General features: G+C 38.5%; 1 protein-coding gene across 4 annotated transcripts in view; it reads left to right on the top strand.

Annotated features, from left to right (window-relative positions):
* Nucleotides 1-5,953: 5,953 nt before the first annotated feature.
* The window catches only part of C1H7orf78 (chromosome 1 C7orf78 homolog), a 62,847-nt gene continuing 47,544 nt past the window's right edge, over nt 5,954-21,256 (top strand). For 2 of the 4 annotated variants that reach the window (XM_070470928.1, XM_070470925.1), the window contains exon 1: nt 20,282-20,418. The gene's annotated coding sequence lies outside the window, so the exon portion shown is untranslated. Of the gene's footprint in view, nt 6,244-20,281; nt 20,419-21,256 lie in introns of those variants that run through there. The other 2 variants (XM_070470936.1, XM_070470933.1) reach the window with 2 other exon arrangements.

Below are 21,256 nucleotides of genomic sequence, written 5' to 3'. Positions count from 1 at the left end.
ACTTGGGTCTCAGCAAGGCCTTCTCTTGGACCACGATGGCAACCTGTGCTCCCGCCTCCGTGACTCCTGCCTGGGACCCCGACCCAAATCTGTGCTCCTTCGCTTCTGTGGCGTTTCCAGCTCCTGCATCGCACTGCCCGCGCGTGCGCTCACTGAAAGTAGCGTGGCCCCACGCGGCTCGCTAAGTGCAGTTATTTTAGGGAAAGATTGAGTAGTTTCAGAAACTTCAGAGATGGACTTTTAATAGGTATGGTTCAGCTGGAAGAAGCAGCACCCCTGATTATCCCTACAGACAGGTTCTTCACCCTCTAGTTGCTCCTACTGGATTGCGCACGAGGAAGATGCTTCTCAGAGGGTGCCCCTGCCACCTTCCGCCTCCGAGAGGAGAGGAAGGGGGAAGTAGAGGGTTAAAGCTGTAGCAGCGACATTCCTCTATCCCTGCAGCTTTCACAGAATTTCAGAAATGAAAAGAGCAACCCGAGACGTGTTTTAAGGCACTGGGCACCAGTCACTGCTGTATCCTGGCCTTTCCAGGGTTTCCTCAGACACAACCACTCAGCTGCGCTCCTGACTCCTCACCCATAAGACCACATGCGCATTCAACAGCTAGCTTGTGGCCTCCACATCCCAGGTGCCAACTCTGGACATCTGCACCACTTACACGCTCACGTTTCAAAAGTCTTGCCCGTGGTCTCCTATCTCAGGGATAATTCCCTTGTTTCCTCTCAACTGAAAGCCCGCAGGTCATTCTCATGTCCGTCCATTGCACCTCCCACTGTCAGACAGTCCCTTCAACCTGTCTGCCTCTTTAACGCCACTCGGTTCCATTCATGTTCGTCCTTCCCTCCTGACACTACATGGGCGGATAGCCATCACTTCTCACCTAGTTTGTGGACAACAACTTCTTTTTTGTTTTCATTTTTACCCACATGTCTATTTAAATCTGTCAGTTCATCCCCACCATCTTTTGCTTGAGGCCTCATGCAAATTTTGTAGCTCAAAATATAAGCTACAAAGTCTTCAGAGTGGGCCCCTGTCCTTATCCTCTTCTTCAACCAGAATGCACACCTCTGCTCCTAGGAAGCAGATCACAATCCTCTGATAGGACAGGCTCTTATTCTTTTCTTGTTTTTTTTTTTTTTAATTTTCCACTTTTGGGTTGCCTCATGCAGCATGCGGGATCTCAGTTCCCCAGGAGGGATGAACCAGAGCCCCTTGCACTGGATATATAGAGTCTAAATCACTGGACCACCAAGGAAGTCCCCATTTCTTTCATATCCCTGGCCTTAAGGCTCTTTGTTGCTTATCTTTTACCTGTTTATTACCTACTCAGGTTTGATTTTTCCAGTGTTTTCTTAACATGTCAGCGATCCCCATAGTTCCAAGTACTAAACATTCTTACAGCTCTTTTTTTAGTAACCATTTTTTAAAATTGTTATATAGTTAATTTGCAATGTGTTAGTTTCAAATGTACAGCAAAGTGATTCAGTTATATACATAAATATACACCTGAATATTCTTTTCTCTTCTTTATTATTAGAAGATATTGAGTATAGTTCTCAGTGCTATATGGTAGATCCTTGTTGTTTACCTGCTTTATATATAATAGTATATATATGTTAATCCAAAACTCCTAATTTATCTTCCATAAATTTCACACACACACATATATATGTATATACATATATATATATATATTACATCTTCTTTAGCCATTCATCTGTCAATGGACTTTTACCCATTTCATGAAAGTTTCCCACTTCCCTATATGCCAACCCCAGCAAATTGTGAGGTCCTTGAAGTAAAGATTGTCTGGATCAATGTGTTATTTGCAGATGATGGCTCAGTAACTGAGACATTGATGACACTCAAAAAGTTCTTGCTTCATTAAATTTAATCCAGTAAAAGTATGAATTATGCTGATGAGGAAAAGCATGTCAAGGATCTGAATGGACATTGTTATTCAGTAGGTTCATGAGGGAGTTAAAAATAAGCTTCATTATTGGTCTCAGAAGACCCAGTAACTTCTGCACCCCCTGCTGAGAGGCCTGGCATTGATACACAAGGGCACCTAATAACCTGCTTAAAAATAGCTGCTTTGTCCTTTCATTTTTTGCCCCTCAAATATTTAAAAAACAAAAATGATAAAAGCCCAAGTTGATATACAATCACTGCCATTTGGCTCTAATTACCTCCTTGATCAACAAAAATGCTCACTAATTAATCATATTCTCAAAAATTTGTCTAGCATTTTTTCAAGTCACAGTATAATCCACTCCAGTTACACTTGCTTAGCATGACACAACTCAGTGGTATTATATCTAGATGGCAGAATATCATATGAAAGTGGGGTCTTGTATTTGAACTAGGAAATTGAGATAGATGCACGTCCTTTTCTGCAATCACACATATTGCACTGTGACATCAAAATGTGCCATGTGATTTTCCATGACCATACCCTTGTTCTCGCTGTTTCCTTTGCCTCAACTACTTCCCCCTTATTTCTTACTGGAAAGATCACCTTCATGATTCAGCTAAAATAAACCCAGTGATAAAGGAGTTGTAAATTTCATGCCAAGAAAAGTGAGCCACCTCCAGAGTGTCTCATGCATAGCTGTCTATGCTCCCTCATTGTTGCCACCATTAATCTTCATTTATACTTGCATAGTGATTGTCAAGCTGTATTTTAATAAACTTTATATGTCTCTCCCTAACATTAAAAGTGATTTATTTCTTGTAAGTAAGTGGCCCTGGCAAGCTGTGTTTGGAAAAAATGTTGCTGAACAGGCAGCACTGGAACTGTAAAGCAAATATGGCATTTTTCTAAGGATTACTCTCAGTTACATAATGCTATGTGAAAGTAGACAGACTTAAGTGGCTATATACTGTATGATTCCATTTATATGATATTATTGCAAGGCAATATGTCTGCTCAGGGAACAAGTAAGTAGATTCCAGGAGCTGGCAATGGGATATTTGTTGATTCCAAATGAATGAAGAGATATTAATACATTTTGGGATGAGATATATACTATATACTTTCCTTATAGAGGTAGGTGCACACTGATTATGTTCATGAAAACTCTCAAAACCATACACAAAGGGCACATTTAGTGTATGGAAATTATGTTATTTTGAAAGGAGAAAGAAAAAATTGGAAGCAGTCATCATATTGGTGTTTTAGACCCATCAACCCAAACCTTATTTGTGGTTAAGCTTTCCATCTATGTAAGGAGTGAGGAGGTTAGGGAGCACTTGCTGTTATTACTCTCTCTCTCGTATAAGGTGCTGTAACAGGAGATCACTTTGTACTTGTATATCACAGAACACTGTGTACCTCTGGTTTATTTACATTTCTGTATGTGTGTTATATGTGACATTAAAAAGTTCATAAAAATTTGAAAACTCTAAGCCACAGATAACCTCATTCCTAAGTATCAACCTGTGGAAATACATGCCAAATTTATTAAAACATGGAACAAATAAATGACAAATTCTGAGATATTAACTAATATGCATAGCTCTATGCATTTTGATTAGCTCACAGAATCCAACAAAAATAAAGAGCAGCAACTGAAGTGTCAATGTTTTATTTCTCACCTAATATGAGAAAGTGAAGGATATGGTATCATGCCATACTTTTTAACAAGTCCACAAAATGAGGAAATGGGCTAAATGAGGAAACCTATCATCAGTATAACAAGATAATTACTAATGTGTATGTGTTTGGTGTGGGGTTGGATTGTGAGTGTGTATTCGACTCAGGGAATTTTTAGAAGATAAAGAGTTCTTGCTTCATGTGGTACATCTCTGGTATTGTCAGCACTGGGGGCCCCGCAGAGTGGCAAGGCTTTGTTAATTTGGGGAGTTCTGCCCCTCTTCTTATCCTCTGCAATAGACTTTGCCTTGCTTGTCATGCGTACCCAAGTTGCTGCTGCTTCATAGCTATTTTCAGGGCACTGGAAACTTTCTTCAAGGCTGATCCTGATCTTTCTGCCTAGATCTGCCCTATTGCCCCTCCTTTAAAGATTCTGCCCCTGTCTCTCTCTTCTCCCTTTTCCAAATCTAGGGTAGTCTGGCTAGAGCATGCCCATATGTCTTTGTGATTCAGATGGTGACAGGTGAAAGGGTACATACTGTTCCTGTCATCTTTCTCCCAAAGGTATTTTATTCCCTCTCCAAATTCTCTCTCTCTCCTCCAAGGTTTAAGCTTTTCAAAATAAAAAGATGAAACACTTGGAACAAACTGTTGTCTTCCTGTTTTACCCATTCTCTCAGAGGTTATGCAAAGAGACTAACTGAAGGAAAGAAAGAAGGGAAAAAATGCAGGAAACAAAGCTTAACACCTTAAAATGTTGTATTCTCATAATTATTGGTAGGTTAACATGCCGAAAAACAAGTCTTAAATGTGCAGCATGTGAATGAAGAAAATTCTGCTGAATATATGAAAGAGTTTATTAAATATTCATGTATGTTTTTCTGTGGATATGAGACATCATTAAAAATGTTAACTCACCCTAAAATAATCTACAAAATTATTATTAAACCAATAAAAACTTAATAGTAGGTTTAATTGGGGCTATCAAAGAAACTCAACTAAATTATATTGAATTAATCTTCAAAAGATTGTTGCTGTTTAGTCGCTCATTTGTGTCCAACTCTTTACGAGCTCATGAACTGTAGTATGCCAGGCTCCTCAGTCCTCCGCTATCCTCTGGAGTTTACTCAGATCCATGTGTATTACGTTGGTGATGCTATCTAACCATCTCATCCTCCGCTGTCTCCTTCTCCTTTTGCCTTCAGTCTTTCCAAGCATCAGGACAAACGATTAAGCATACCCAAAACATGAGAAAAATTCCTAAAGAGAAAGAAGAGTAAATTTTGCCAAGGGACTGTTGTTTCGGTATTTTCATGTTGCTGAAGGAGGGAACAGAATAGGCTCTGTCTTGAAAGCAGGACTCCATCTTGGGCTGGACTGTGGACTTTGAGCAATATGCCCAGTATCTATGGAAACGACGTACCAACTGGAAAACCAGACCCCCGAGATGGAAGAGCCCCAGGGCTCGTACCCAGAAACACCCTAAAAACACCCTAAAAACCACCCTAACTATCTGTGTAACCGAATAGAATCATAAATTCTATTATGCTTTTTGGGGTATGATTACAGGCCTATTGATAAGTGGCCACTGTTAACTACCTAGGCTTAAGGCATATGAATCATGGGTTAACTTTGATTGTATCTTTCTTTTCCTTTGTTCAAACTAGTTTCAGAGAATTTGGGGAGGTGGGTTTGGGCACGTACACTTAAGGTATATAAGGTTTTCACAAAAGCTGGTTGGGGTCCTTGGCTAAGAGGAGACTGTGCCTTGGGCCCGCCGGTGTAATAAACTGCACTCTGCTATCTGCTATCTGCCTTATCCTTCTGAGTGAGTTTGTTTCCCAGAACACGGCTACAGCATTATTTTCAAAGCCAGTCACTGATTATTAAAGTAATAATATTAAAGTAAGTATTAGGTTATTTGTACTGATTTCTTCATATAACTGGCAGCATATAGAAATAGACTTTTATATTTCGAATATCTTTGACTGGTCAGGTAAAGCTTCAATTATGGCTGCAGTTTTCATGGACTAATTTATTCATTTAAAAGACAATACTTATACAATCAAATTCTTGGAGGTCCAGTTGAAAATAATGTTTTAATAAGAATTACAGTTTCATCTATCTATATTCTGAAACTACTCTTTTAGGAGTTATAATATATAAAACTTTAATAAGAGAAAATGCATCATCATTTAAAGGGCAGCAGCTACACTAGAAAAAGGTCAATCAAAATTTCTTTAAAGAGAGGAAATCATATCAGGTCTTTGGCTGTACATATGGATGCTCTCAGCAACTGAATCAAACCTGCACATCACCCTGGACCCTTGTGACCTCATATCCCCCTCCTTCCCTGGCAACTTGAGGATGCAGGAAATTCCCTGACCTTCTCTGGCAGCTGTCCTGGGCTGCAAGTGGAATACCAGGTGCGGCAAAGACAGGATTCTAAACTCTGATTCTGCTCATTTTTGTCTGTTTTGATCATCTTCTTAGTTCTTTGAGCTTTCAGTCAACAGAGCTGCCAAGCAACTTCAAATTTTTTTGTCATAGGTGAAAATCCTATATCTAGGAAGAAGCGGTGCTTTCTGATTCTTTCCCCACATTCGGCCATGTTACTGCAAGTATCAAGTTTTCAGTATGTAAAGGTAATGTTTTCATAAACTTTGGGAAGTTTGTACTCTCTTCTTCTCTCTCTCGTTTTTTTAACCAACGAATGTATTTTGTCACAGTTCTGTAAGCCAGAAGTTAGAAATCAACTGGCAGGGACTCACACTCTGGATGCTCTGGGCGAGAGTTCTTTTCCTGTGTTTTCTAGCTCCTGGAGTCTGCAACATTCCTGTCTCTGCCTTCATCTTCTACATTGCCTTCCTCTCTGTGTGTTCTACTCCATATTAAGTTATAAATTCCCTCCTCAGTTGATGCTGCGTTTCATATTCATGATGTAGTTTAGACAGTTTTTAAAGTCTCAGTCGAGGCTTTTGAATTTGATGTTCAAAATATGCGTTTTCACACTCTAAAGACGCTCTCTGAGTTTGAGACTTTTATTTCATTCGATTGTCTTCAGATAACTTTTAAATTATCACTTGTTTTCTCTTTTAAGTCTGTTTAAAGAATTTAAAATCCGCTTCTGACTATCTTGTCTCATTTTTCTGAACCACATTTTCCCTCTGATTTCAAGTTGCCATCATCAGTGTAAGTCTTCTCTGTTGAGATGAGGCACGCTCATCCTCAGGAGAGTTTCAATCAGAGATTTTAACTGTCTCTGTTTATCACGACAACGAGTTCCCATTGTGTGTGGAAGTTTTCAAGCATTTTGTTGTTGTTGTTCTTTTAGCTTCCAATTCTTTCCTGCCATTCAGAAGCTTCAAGCTTTCTGAAGTTGAGCATTTGCATCAAAACCATTATTCCCCTGTGACATAGCTCTTTAAGCTTCTGAGATGACTTGAAGTTATTTTTAGACTCAGTCACTCAGAGTTGTGGAGATTTTGGTGCCCTTAAGTGATTGTGACTGCCTCTAGAGATAAGCTTCCCTGGTAGCTCAGCTGGTAAAGAACCTACCTGCAATGTAGGAGACACTGGTTTGATTTCTGGGTTGGGAAGGTGCCCTGGAAAACAGTGACCCATTCCAATATTCTTACCTGGAGAATTCCATGGCCAGCATCCTCTTTCCATTGAATGAAACTTTTTGTAACGCTCTTTACTGTTCTCTGCCAAGGTTTCTTGTATCCCTCGGGGACCCATTTGCATCTCTACTAAGTGCTGCCAAACATTGTTTGTAACTTCAAAGGACTGGTCTCCACTGTGGGTGATTTGAGGCTTTTAAAGTCATTTGTAGTCAGTCTGATCTCACTGACTTCTTGATATTCTTCAACTCAAACAGAAAATCTCTCCATTGCTCTTTCTTTTTCTCTCTTTAAAGTAAATTGGCTTTTTATATGAAACCCTATCAAAGCAGTTTGCACTAGAATTTCATGGGGAAATCTAAACAGACTAGAGCCTTGTGTCCATGACTCAGATAACACCATCAGAGTGCATTCATTGGGTTCGTTAGAAATTCAAGTATTTGGCCGCCAGGAGGCACTCTCTGGTTCCAAAGGGCCCTACAGCTCCATGTGGAAGTTTTTAATAGCTTGTGGGTTACAAGTGCCCGCCTTGACCCCTGCATGTATTTTATTCCAACTCAAACAAGTACCTGGCAGCCAGTACAGACCATTCATGGGGCTGGTGTGGGGAACGGGTCGGGTGGGGCAGATTTTATAAATTAGTGCTCCCTAACTGTTTTCCAGGACTGCGTCTGTCTTGCAGGTCATAAGGGTGGGCCCTAGTCTGATTGGATTATGGTCTTATAAGGAGAGAAAGAGACATTTCCCCCTCCACCATGGGAGGATGTTGGTCATCTGCAAGTCTCCTTCTGACCTCATTTAACCTTTATTACTTCCTAAAGACTGTCTCCAGGTACAGTCACACTGGGGCTTAGGGCTTCAATATATGAACTGGGGGTAAGGGCCAGAGAGGTAGGCACTCAAATTAATCCATAGCAGGACACTCCCAAGATAGAGCTGATTCTTTAAACCCATTCTCTAGAGTCATTGTGTCCTTACCTTTGGAAAATTGAATTCAGTACTTGAAAAGTCAGCTGGGTAGGGGTGAGTTGCTGTCAGATTGCCATTCCTCAGAGAGCTACTGCATCATACTCAAGGAGTTTCCCAATGCAAGGCACTGCAGTGCAGTGGTTAAAAGACCTATATTCAGAATGACAAGTTTTGAAAACTAGCTCTGCCACTTACCAACCAGATGAAAATTGAAAGCGTTAGTCAGTCAGTCGTGTTTGACTCTTGGCAATCCCTTGGACTCTAGCCCACCAGGCTTCTCTGTCCCAGGGATTCTCCAGGCAAGGATACTGAAAGGTTGCCACTCCTTTCTCCATGGGAATTTCTCAACCCAAGAATCGAACCTATGTCTCCTGAATTGCAGGCAGATTCTTTACTATCTGAACACCAGGGATACTAACCAGGTAACTCTGGCAATATATTTAACTTATTTTTACCTGTTGTGACATCTGTAAAATAGGGATAGTAATAATATTTGCCTGATAAAGTTATTTTTTTAATTGTTGTTCAGTTGCTAAATCATGTCAGATTCTTTGTGACCCCTTCAACTGCAGCATGCCAGGCTTCTTTGTCCATCGCTATCTCTCTTGAGTTTCCTCAAACTCATGTCCACTGAGTCAGTGATGCCATCCAACCATCTCATCCTCTGTCGCTCCCTTCTTCTCTTGCCCTTAATTTTTCTCAGCATTAGGGTCTTTTCCAATGAGTCAGTTCTTTGCATCAGGTGGCCAAATTATTGGTGCTTCAGCTTCAGAATCAATGAATATTCAGGGTTGATTTCCTTTAGTGTTGACTGGTTTGATCTCCTTGTTGCCCAAGGGACTCTGAAGAATCTTCTCCAGCACCACAGTTGGAAAGCATCTGGCCCAACTCTCACATCCATACATGACTACTGGAAAAACCATAGCTTTGACTAGACGGACCTTTGTCAGCAAAGTGATGTCTCTGCTTTTTAAAATACTGTCTAGGTTTGACATAGATATTCTTACGAGGAGCAAGCTTCTTTTAGTTTTATGGGTGCAGTCACCATTCACATTGATTTTGGAGCCCAAGAAAATGAAATTTGACACTGTTTCCACATTTCCCCCATCTGTTTGCTGTGAACTGATAGGACCGGATGCCATGATCTTAGTTTTTTGATTCGAGTTTTAAGCCAGTTTTTACTCTCCTCTTTCACCTTCATCAAGAGGCTCTTTAGATCCTCTTCACTTTTTGCCATTACAGTGGTATCATCTGCATATCTGAGATTGTTGATATTTCTCCCAACAATCTTGATTCCAGCTTGTGATTCATCTAGCCCAGCATTTCACATGATGTACTCTGCATATAATATAAATAAGCAACAGACTTTATGTTTTTAGAAAAGCTTTACTTTATTTATTCATTGATTTATTTTTGGCTGTGCTGGGTCTTCGTTGCCAAGGGAGGGCTTTCTCTATTTGCAGCCAGTAGGGGCTATTCTTCATTGAGGTGCGCGGGCTTCTTATTGTGGTGGCTTCCCTTTGTTTGGAGCATGAGTTCTAGGCACGTGGGCTCAGTAGCTGTGGGACATGGACTCAGTTGCTTCGTGGCATGCAGGATTATCCCAGACCAGGGATAGAGCTCATGTTTCCTGCATTGGCAGGTGGATCTTAACCACTGGGCCACCAGGGAAGTCCTCATAGAGTGACTGTGTGGATGAAACAAATGGTACATGTGAAGCTTTAGCATTCCTGGTATAGAATGTGCTCAATAAGTGGGAAAACTTTTGTTATTTTTAGTATTATTATTTCTCATATGACCTATGAATGAAATCTTGTTACTCAGAGCATCCAGAAACAAACTAAATTATATATTACTCTGCAAAATTGTCAGGGAGTTCAGAGTTTGCCTATGGCCTTCATATACCCATCCTCTCTTCTGTTTTTCTGGTTAACTCTTCCTCTTTCCTTATAAGTTAGCTAATATGTCACCTCTAACAAATTTACCTGCACTCAAAGGCTGGGTATGAACAATCCTCTACTATTTATTCCCTTGGCCCTCTAATCTCATATTAAGTATTGAGGCTCTTGACATTGATGGTGTTGGTTTAAATGTGACCTGACAACGCTACCCAAAGTATCCAAGCCTCATTTTATCCTCTTGAAAATGGGAATAATATAGAATCATTTGCACCTGAGTGGTATAGTTTATATAAATAAAGTGATGCATATAAAATGTTGAGCATAATGTTTAGCAAGTGCTCAATAGTCAGCAACTCTTATTGCACTATCGTTGCTGGGTCTTTATTACAAGCACAGTGATTGAAATATCCTCTTCTGCTGTTGGTAACAAAGTAAATATGCTAATCAGCATATGAGTGCGAAGAGAACAAAAGGCTGCCTTAATCAACACTTAGCCAGAGATCTCTAAATACTATTTAGTCCCCAGTTGAACTAGAATCATTCTGTTCCATGCACGCTGTCCAGCTTTTGTTCTAGGTTTGGCAGGGTTAGATAGTAAGCGATTTTATTTTACTGGCTAATCTTTTGTAGAAACTATTTATCTCTGCTATGGTGAGGCAAAAGCAGAGATAAACAATCTGTAAACTAATGGGTATAGCTGTGTTCTATTGAAACAATTTTACAATAATTGTAATAATAATTTTACAACTTATTTACAATAATACCCAGCTTTATTTGGTATGCCAGTCATAGCTTGTTGACAGATTGCTTGCAAATTAATAATTGTCAACATGTCTTCCACAGACTGTATATTTTTCTTTAAAAATATCTGCCTATTTTGGAGCTTCTGTACATTCTAATCTGCACAATAATAAAAAAATATATATACTAATATCTGGATAAAAATGATCTCATCCAGATTGATAGTTTTTAACCTTTGTGAAGATAAAAAAAATTCAAAGGAAATTTTAATGTGTCTAGAGCTTTCATTGAAGGTAGAGTGGGAATCCCGGAGTCCTTCTCTTGAATCACAGGACAGCTGCCAACCTGCAGTTACACATTATTAGTAGGACAAACTTTGCCAAAGAAATTGATCTTTGCCATCATCAATCCAAAGACAAAGGCAAAGATGTAAAAGAATCAGCTTAGAGTCTTGGAAAATTCTGATGTTACATCATACTTGCCTATACTTTTTTTGCAGCATGGGCTTTGTAGTGTATATCCTATGTGTAGCTATGTCATTTTATGAGTCAAAGGTTTTTAGCACAAGATTAAATTAATTTAGTATAATATATGATAATTATTTCATACATAAAAGTCTGTTCTGAAAATTAAGAATCAAATAATGACATCTTTTCTAATAAACTATGCTTTTTTCTTACTTTCAGCTTTCATTTCTATGTTTCAGAATATAAAACTAGAGGTACAAGGGTGTAACTGTTAGTTAATACTAATTGTATGAAGCACATTAACTTCTACAAGTAAATACTAATTATATTGGTTATCCTGGCTGTTATTAGTTAATATTGCATATTCTGTTTAACATTATTTTATATTGATTTTACTGGACAAGTGCACACATGTTTTTATCAGATATTATAAAAGAATCCTGCAACATGGTAAAAAAGTTTTAAATCTCTTTTTAGTGCTCTAGGGATCTCCTGGTTTTACGCTTATAAACTCCTGGTAGATTTCTTGCTCTTTGATTCTCAATAAATATGTTCTTTAACTCCATTATTTGGCCCCTTGTTCTCACTTTGCCTGTATAGTATTATCTCATACTTTATCTGTTATTCATATCCACCAACCCATCAATGTCAATCTCCAGTCCTGAACTGTTGTCAGAGCTTGAGATATATATAATTAACATCTTCATTCAACACATGTAGGACCTAATTTATTGTATATTACCATCAACACACACAAATACACTTATGTTGTATTATTTACTTGAATAATTTTCTACTTTTAAGCACACTATTTTGCATATCTGGACTGTATCTAATTTCTCAGCCTTTACTCTCACACTTCCTGCTTTATACTTTTACATTATTAAAGCTGAATTGTTGCCCTGTAGCACATTTTCTTTTATCTCATGGTATTGAAATTTGATCTGTTTCTAGGTTTAACTCACCTACTAAACTCTAAGCTACTTGAGGATCAAAGCCTTGTTTATATATCTCTGATTGTCCAGTACCTAATCAAGTGTTAAATACTGATGATGGCATTGTTTGAACTGAATTGACTGAATTGAAATGTATGAAACTCAAGCTAAACCTGCAATTCACTGCTATGTTATTACTCACTGGTGGAGTGATGTTGGACAGTCTTGATGCAAGCTGTAAAACTCTATTCTTATCCATAGGTGGCAGCAAGCTCCTAAAATGAGGAAAGTTGTGCACAGTCAATGACTGATCATAAGTTAAAACCACATATTCTAATGTATATTTTGGCCTTCATATGAATAACAACTATGTAAGTTCTCATTTTCCAGATATACTAATGTGAAGAGAACACAAATCTGTTGAACTAGAAACTCTTTGAAATATCTTTTCTGTCTTAATTGTTCAGTATCTCCACAGTCACATATAAAGCCTTTGTCTAACTCCTTCCAGTTTGTTCTATATAGAGGCTGTTGTGCTGGTCTCTCCATTTTTGTTTACTGGTTGCTGAGCAAAACTGTGAAGTTTTTTCTATTCATTTTTAGTGACATCATTTTTTGTTGACCAGAAGCATTATCATGTATTGCAGACCAGCCTTCCTGAAATATCCACAAATTAACTTTTTAAAAAATATTATTTATATCTCCTGCATATATAGCCATGGACAGAAGCTAGAAGCATTCTTTTCTTTTCTTTTTTTGTCTGCACCAGGTCTTAGTTTACACTGCTCATGCAAAGATGTTAAGGAGAAAAATAGGCCGGAATGGACCCAGTTGTGAAGGAGAGTGAAAAAGTTGGCTTAAAACTCAACATTCAGAAAACTAAGATCATGGCATCTGGTCCCATCACTTCATGGCAAATAGATGGGGAAACAGTGGAAACAGTGAGAGACCTTTTTTTTGTGCTACAAAATCACTGTAGATGGTGACTGCAGCCATGAAATTAAAAGACACTTGCACCTTGGAAGAAAAGCTATGACCAACCTAGACAGCATATTAAAAAACAGAGACATTACTTTGTCAACAAAGGTCCATCTAGTCAAAGCTATGGTTTTTCCAGTAGTCATATATGGATGTGAGAGTTGGACTATAAAGAAAGCTGAGCGCCGAAGAATTGATGGTTTTGAACTGTGGTGTTGGAGAAGACTCTTGAGAGTCCCTTGGACTGCAAGGAGATCCAACCAGTCCATCCTAAAGGATATCAGTCCTGAATCTTCACTGGAAGAACTGATGCTGAAGCTGAATCTTCGGCCACCTGATGTGAAGAACTGATTCCTTGGAAAAGGCCCTGATGCTTGGAAAGATTGAGGAGAAGAGGATGACAGAGGATGAGATGGTTGGATAGCATCACCGATGCTATCGACATGAGTTTGAGTAAGCTCTGGGGGCTGGTGATGGACAGCGAGAGCTGGTGTGCTGCAGTTCTTTGGGTTGCAAAGAGTTGGACACAACTGAGCAACTGAACTGAACTGGACCCAGTTGTGAGAGGTTTGGTGGAATAATATTTTGAAATATTAGTCCATCTTCTTTCTCTTCCTCCCAATGTTTCATCTTTTTTTCTGCTTAGATGTTTAGTATAGTCTTCTCTGTGTTCATTGCCTCAAGGAGAATTCTGAGACAGAAATCTAGAATATAGTACTGAGAAACTTTCAGCTTTTGCTTGAATTGCATGAGTTCATAGGATAATTTAGTGGGTAACAACACAGAAAGAATAATCTGTACCTTGAGAATAGAGTGATACCGTTGAACTTCTGTACTCTATGTGAAAAGGATTCCAGATAAGGATAGACTAGAAGAAGGAGAGTGATGCTACGTGCACAGAGAATACCAGCTGGAGAGCAGAGGACCATGCTCTGTGTCCTTGTCCCGAAGACCTGGCTAGACCAAGCCAGAGCACATGTTTCCTGACTCATTGTTTCTGTATTTACAGTTTTCTGTATTTTGCCAAATGCAAAGTTATTACAATTAGAGTGACATCTTATTTTTCCAGAAATAGCTGTTTTGTTGATGTGATTATTATAGACTTTCTATTTCACTCTCAAAAAATGCCATGGTTTGAGTGATAAATTATAGTCATTCTAATTATAATCAGTGCATATCAAATGTATGCTCTTCTTTATGTTCTTCCTTATCCGCCTTTTTCATTTTCAAGAGAATGTAAAGCATCCTTATAAATAAACATGATAAGACAAAGTGAAAAAATGAATATATTGAATTCAAAAGGCCATAAATAAAGAAAATGAAATAAAGCCAAGAATAGTGTCAGCACACACAGCGAATAAGATGAGGTTTCCTGTATCCAAGCTAGGAACATGCATTTAGGTTTAAAACCAACAACAGGATTCATAGGAACAGTGTGATGAAAACATACCACTAGCTCATTTCAACACACCAACAGGAAATATTTGAAGTACCAAAGCCAGATAATCTGAACGAAAAAGTTTTTGAGTCAGAGTTTATCAGTTTTCTCATTGGATACCTACTGTAAACAATGCATGAAATTGAAGTACTAGAATGAACAAAGCCAGGTCTAGACCTCGTGAAACTTATATTCTATTAGAGTAAATAGATAATTAACAAGTAAAATCAATAATTTTATTCTATTCAACTATAAAGGATGTAAAACTGGTGCCAGTTTTAGATAGAGGATCCAAGAATAAAATATAAAATAAGAGTAAGATAATGTGGCCTCAATATCAATTAAACAAGCTAACACCGTTTCTGAGAATTAAAGGCTCAATTAATAATTAACCAATCTGTAATTTAAAACTATGTTCATTAGATTTACATGTTCATAATGAACACCTTAAAAGGTTTTTCTGATTCTCCAGTTTGATTTTACATTTTACCCATTTTTGCTATTAATATCAATTCTAGAAAGCTATATTTTAAGGTTGAAGTAATAGATGTTTAAACTAGAGAATTGAATGTATGAAGAAAAAATTGACACCCTTCCAGATTTTTTCTGTGTGACTAGTTACTTACACTTAATTATTGTTTTGTAATAATTTTTTATTTTTATGATATATTATTATTTTTTAATAATAGATAAAACTGTATGTCATCACTTTAATTGTTACATACACCTGTATCATTGTATGAAGTGAATGGTTGTGCTTTAGTCTTTAGCATGAAGAAATTTATAATGATGATACTGTATTTGGAATGATGTAAGAGATTATTACAAGTAGAAAACCCTACTAAGTTATTGGCCAGTATATTTGGAAATGAAATTTCTAACTATTTGTAAATAAGGACATTAAACATTAAAATTATTTTGGGCTAAAATTTTCTACTAATATTTTAATCTAGACATGTTCAAGAATAATGCACATTAATTTCATAATAAAAGAAAAATTGTGTTATACATTGTTTACTAAATATGCACACAAAATGCCAACATGTTTGACTTTTTAATGTTTGTTGATAGTGTAACAATTTATTCTATTGTTTATTCTAGAAGTTATAAAAAGGCATAAGTATTCAAATTCTAAGATATACTTTACATTTAATCATATATTTGTATTATATATTAAGAGCATTTGCTGTCATTTTAATCTTTTAAAATTATAGTAGCCAATGGTTATGTAATATATAAGAAATTGAGTAGAGAATGACACCTAAATATTTTTCTGTAACTGGAAAAACTGCCTTTGGGGAAAATTACAGATAGACCCTGCCTCCTTGGATAGAGACAGTGCTTTGTCTTTCAGGCAAATGTTCTTTTTTTCTGTGGAGGATTCCTTTGGTAGGGCATTTTATTAGAAGTTATTGCTTCCTCATTGTTCCTGGGGAATCTTAGTACAATGAAATAGCCCAAAGCAGATGTTTCAGACCAAGAAAAATGTGTTAAATCAGTGCAAGGACAGGCCATATGCTGAAATAATCATTTTCTCCCTGGGAGATAATCTTAGCCATGTATTTTTCTTACAGACTATCAGGATCATTTTCCCTCCAACCCAGCTGACTGGACCAAAGATTGTAAGCTAGAAAGGTGGAATTTTGATGGCATAGCACATAGTGTGGAATGGACTACTTATACTGCATTAGTTGTGTGTGTGTGTGTGTGTGTGTGTGTGTGTGTGAGTCCCTTGGACTGCAAGGAGATCAAACCAGTCAATCCTAAAGGAAATCAGTTCTGAATCTTCATTGGAAGGACTATGCTGAAGCTGAAACTCCAATACTTTGGCCACTTGATGTGAAGAACTGACTCCTTGGAAAAGACCCTGATGCTGGGAAAGATTGAAGGCAGGAGGAGAAGGGGACGACAGAGGATGAGATGGTTAGATGGCATCTCTGACTCAATGGACATGAGTCTGAGCAAGCTCTGAGTGTTGGTGATGGACAGGGAGGCCTGGAGTGCTACAGTCCATGGGGTCGCAAAGAGTCGGACACGACTGAGTGACTGAACTGACCTCTGTGTGTGTGCGTGTGTGTACACAACAAGTCAAGCTTAGATAAATGTATCATCAAATACTTTGACAGTCTTCAGTGGTTCACAGGACTGGACTCTTTCTTGTGGTAAAAGTACCAAGCTAAAAGGAACGGATATGTTTACACTGTCAAGAAACACAGGAAGGATTTAAGTGTGAGATAGGAATTGAGAAAGGCCTTGGCCTTGGCCGGTGAGAATCTGCTTTCTCCTTAGAGAATAGGTAGTTGGGCCCAGACTGTGAGGTTAGAAAATGCCTGATGCCTTCAGTGACAGATGAACCGGCTTCTCCTTTGTAGAGAATGGCTTGCCTCTGAGGGATTTGTTAAAAGTCTTACTGAGGCATATTAAAAATTTTACAAGTTTTCAAAACTCTGTAATAATCTTAACTAGGAAAATAATTTGGAAAAGAATTGATACATGTATAAGTATGACTGAACCACTTTGCTGTACACCTGAGACCATCACAACATTGCTAATCAACTAGGAAATTGGGGTTTCCCTGAAACTGTCACAACATTGCTAATCAATTATAATCAATATAAAATGAAGTTTAAAAAACTTCGTCCCCTTCTCCTCCTGCCCCCAATCCTTCCCAGCATTAGGGTCTTTTCCAATAAGTCAACTCTTCACATGCGGTGGCCAAAGTATTGGAGTTTCAGCTTCAACATCAGTCCTTCCAATGAACACCCAGGACTGATCACCTTTAGGATGGACTGGTTGGATATCCTTGCAGTCCAAGGGACTCTCAAGAGTCTTCTCCAACACCACAGTTCAAAACCATCAATTCATCAGTGCTCAGCTTTCTTTATAGTCCAACTCTCACATCCATACATGACTACTGGAAAAACCATAGCCTTGACTAGATGAGCCTTTGTTGGCAAAGTAATGTCTCTGCTTTTCAATATGCTGTCTAGCTTGGTCATAACTTTCCTTCCAAGGAGTAAGCGTCTTTTAATTTCATGGCTGCAGTCACTATCTGCAGTGATTTTGGAGCCCAGAAAAAATAGTCAGCCACTGTTTCCACTCTTTCCCCATCTATTTGCCATGAAGTGAAGACCAGATGCCATAATCTTTGTTTTCTGAGTGTTGAGCTTTAAGCCAACTTTTTCACTCTCTCTTTCACTTTCATCAAGAGGCTCTTTAGTTCTTACTTTCTGCCATAAGGGTGGTGCATTTGGCAGTTGCTTAAAGCCTAAACTCTTTGCGATTGGTTGACCTTGGATTTTGATTACTTAACCTTGAGGCATTTACAGGCTTAAATTTTGGTTTGCTTACATCAGCTGCCATGGCATTAGAGTCACGTCAGCCTAATGACTCTTTTTGTTTAATTAATTTAACAAACTCTAATGCCAATTGGAAGTTGCCCTAGAAGTAAGCCTTCTATTTTTAACGAGATGCTTCAACAAATTCTCGATGATGAAAGTCACAGCCTGCTCTCAGTTGTACTGTGGGAAATAGGAGCACACAGTGTCTTACCTGTACCAAGGCTTGAGGAAGCTTCAGCAGTTTTCCCACAGAAGGATAGCCCTGAATCCTGGATACATGTGAGCAATAGCCTAGAAAATTTTAAAAAACTAGGAAGAAGCTTAGAGCTAATTTTATTAGTTGGACTAGTGGGATTTAGTGTTACCATATAATAGGAATAAATATGACCTTGTTTTCTAATCATAGACTAGAGTGGCCATGTATATACGGGTTCTGTTACTGCATTGGCGACGCCCTTGTGAGCCTGGGTTCTTGGTAAGGCCACAGAGAAGAATCCGGGGTCTTATCTGTGGCAAAAACAAGTTTATTAAGTAAGGAACAGAAAGAACACCACAAGGGAGAGGTGGGCCAAGCCAAGAGAGGCACTGTCAACAGATGATGAGGTATGGGAGTTTTGAAGACAGGGCTTTTACATATTCATTTAGCTGGGTATGGACTGACAGTTTTGATTGACAGTTGCAAGTTACATACCAATAGGCTCTTGGTATGTATGTCTTTCCCGTAATTCAGTCTTTAATATTCATATGTATGTATAGAATATTTATGACACTTAAGGAGCTCCCGACTGCCTAAAGTCACTTGAGGACACAGCTGTGTATTAAGGGCACATGTGCTAGAGTTGAAGAAGTTTCTGTGATTAATTTGTAGCATATCTGTGAGCTCTCTTGGGCTGCACTAGGGTGTGTCTGGGATGGATTTTAAAGACCAGCTTGAATCTTTTTTTGGCCAGGTCACCTCTTGTTGCTTATGCCTAACTTCCTACCTAATAGTTTCAGATTTTTATAGTGCACTTTCATACCATTTATTAAAAATTCTTACCAAAAACTCTTCAGAGAAGTTATACAAATTGTTGCCCCTATTTTACAGATAAGAAAACAGGAACTTGGAAAGTTGAAGTTACTTGTCAAGGATATACCACAAGCAAACAACATACAGAGCTCTCAAATCCATAGATTTTTGGCTGTAAATTCTATATCCATTCTATAATAAACCAGTCATCTTCACATTTTACCTACATCTCTATGTAATTTCTTACAGTTTTATTGAAATAATTCATGTGTGTCTTGGTTCTTATCTTTCATTTATTCACCAGAACTTATTGTAAGTGACCTAGGTGTCAGCACTCCTGCTGACCTCTTGCTCCTTTACCCATGGAACCCCAGTCTCAGCTCTTGTTTAAGCCTCCTTTTCCAAAGAACGAAGAGGCTTCAAGCCTATAAATCAAATCAAAGATTTCTTAATAGTGTCACCCAGGGTTCAAAAGAGAGGGTCTATATTGCACATTTTACAATAAATACATCAGAAGTTTTCATTCATCCTTTTGTAACCTCCAGCTCTTTTCAATTTTCCATCAATGACTCTGCCTGGCAAACTCTTCCTCCTTCCAGTTCCCTTTTGGAAGGCAAGTTCCTCTCTCTGTAGCAAAATCCCTCTTCCTTAAAGCTTGAAGCTAGGCCGGACAGGCTTCTAGAGGCTTGATTTGAACCCTGAAATAGCTTTGCTAACCCAAGTCATTCATAAAGAACAAAGAGAAACTCTCTCTTCAAGGAATATTCTCACCAACAGAGGTTGAAATGCTTCCTACGTGTGAATGGGAATTATCTCCCTGTGGGAAGATAACCATTATTCAGAGTGAAAAGAGAAAATAAGAGAAAGAGATGGTGCGAGGAGACAGTGTATGGAAGTTTGTCTGTCTTTTGTGGAAACTTGGAAGAATATCAGCCATGCAACACTCCCCCAGAGATGGGCCTCTTGTCTCAGTGGCTCAAGCTGCTCTGACAAAATACCACAGACGTGGTGGCTTAAGCAACAAACATATTTCTGACAGTTCTGGAGCCTGAGAAGCCCACGATCAAGGTACCAGCAGATACAGTGTCTGGTGAAAACCTTCTTCCTGGTTTGCAGATGACCTCCTTCTTGCTGTATCATAACATGGCAAAGTTGAACTCTGCTGTCTCTTCCTTTAAGGGCATCAATTGGCTCATGAGGGCCCCACCTTCATGACCTAATCTAGACCCAGTTACCTCCCAAAGACCCCACCTCCTAAATCATCACAATGGGGGTTAGAATTTCAACATGAGAAACAGGGGCACAAAGATTTAGTACACCATAGCCTTTAACCCCAGTTATCCCTCACCTCTCTCCACAGGAGGTCTATGTGGACAAGAAGAGACCTAAGAAGCAAGAGAGGAGGGAAGACTTCTGAGGTAATCACTCAAATCTCTGCACAGATTGTTCAAACAGGATAAGACATGCAAGATAATATACAAGGCATAAACTGTTTCCCTCAAAAAAATAATGCTCTGTAAGATTAAATATTTAGCATATGTCATATGATTTTTTTCAGTTTCTAACATTGTAACAAATTAGTTAATTCTAGGACCTGGCCTGTAGTAAATTCAATCATGTAAATTTAGTATCAATTGAACCATGCTAACGAGAACAAAGACAGTTTTCACTTTGTGCTTCAGCCAAGTTATTTAAAATTAGAGTTTTAATTTCTAAAATAAAAGTACTTTTCAATGTAGATAATGAATATAAACAATGTCAAAAGAAGATATATTTTAAAAACCACTCATAATCCTACTGTTAGGTAGTCAGAATAGGAAAAAGGAGTCCAGAATGGCGGTGGCTAAAAGACAAGGAAGGGAAAAGCCCGTGAAAATAGAACAAAGGAAGGTCCAAGGACTGGAGTGAGGACCTCAGGTAGAACAAATAGCACTCCTGGCTAGCCCAGTTTACATAGGGTAGGCCCAGGGGGAGGAAAAAACATATAAAAAGAGGAGCCAAAAGACCAGGGGTCTGTGCGTGCTCTCTCTCTCTCTCTCTCTCTCTCTCTCTCTCTCTCTCTCTCTCTCTCTCTCTCTATCTATCTCTGTCTCTCTCTCTCTCCTCATGTCCTTTGGGTCTGCATGCCCTCATGCCTCAAGGATGTATTTTCTTTTACGTTCTAAATTGAGCTGTAACATGGAGCTGTAACCCTGTCCGAGAGCTGTGATGTGCTATGGGCTTTAACATCAATGACTTCAAATCTTTGTTGTGACG

The sequence above is a fragment of the Odocoileus virginianus genome, chromosome 1 (assembly GCF_023699985.2).
Source record: "Odocoileus virginianus isolate 20LAN1187 ecotype Illinois chromosome 1, Ovbor_1.2, whole genome shotgun sequence".
Lineage (NCBI taxonomy): Eukaryota > Metazoa > Chordata > Mammalia > Artiodactyla > Cervidae > Odocoileus > Odocoileus virginianus.
This window is presented reverse-complemented; position numbering and strand designations above follow the sequence as displayed.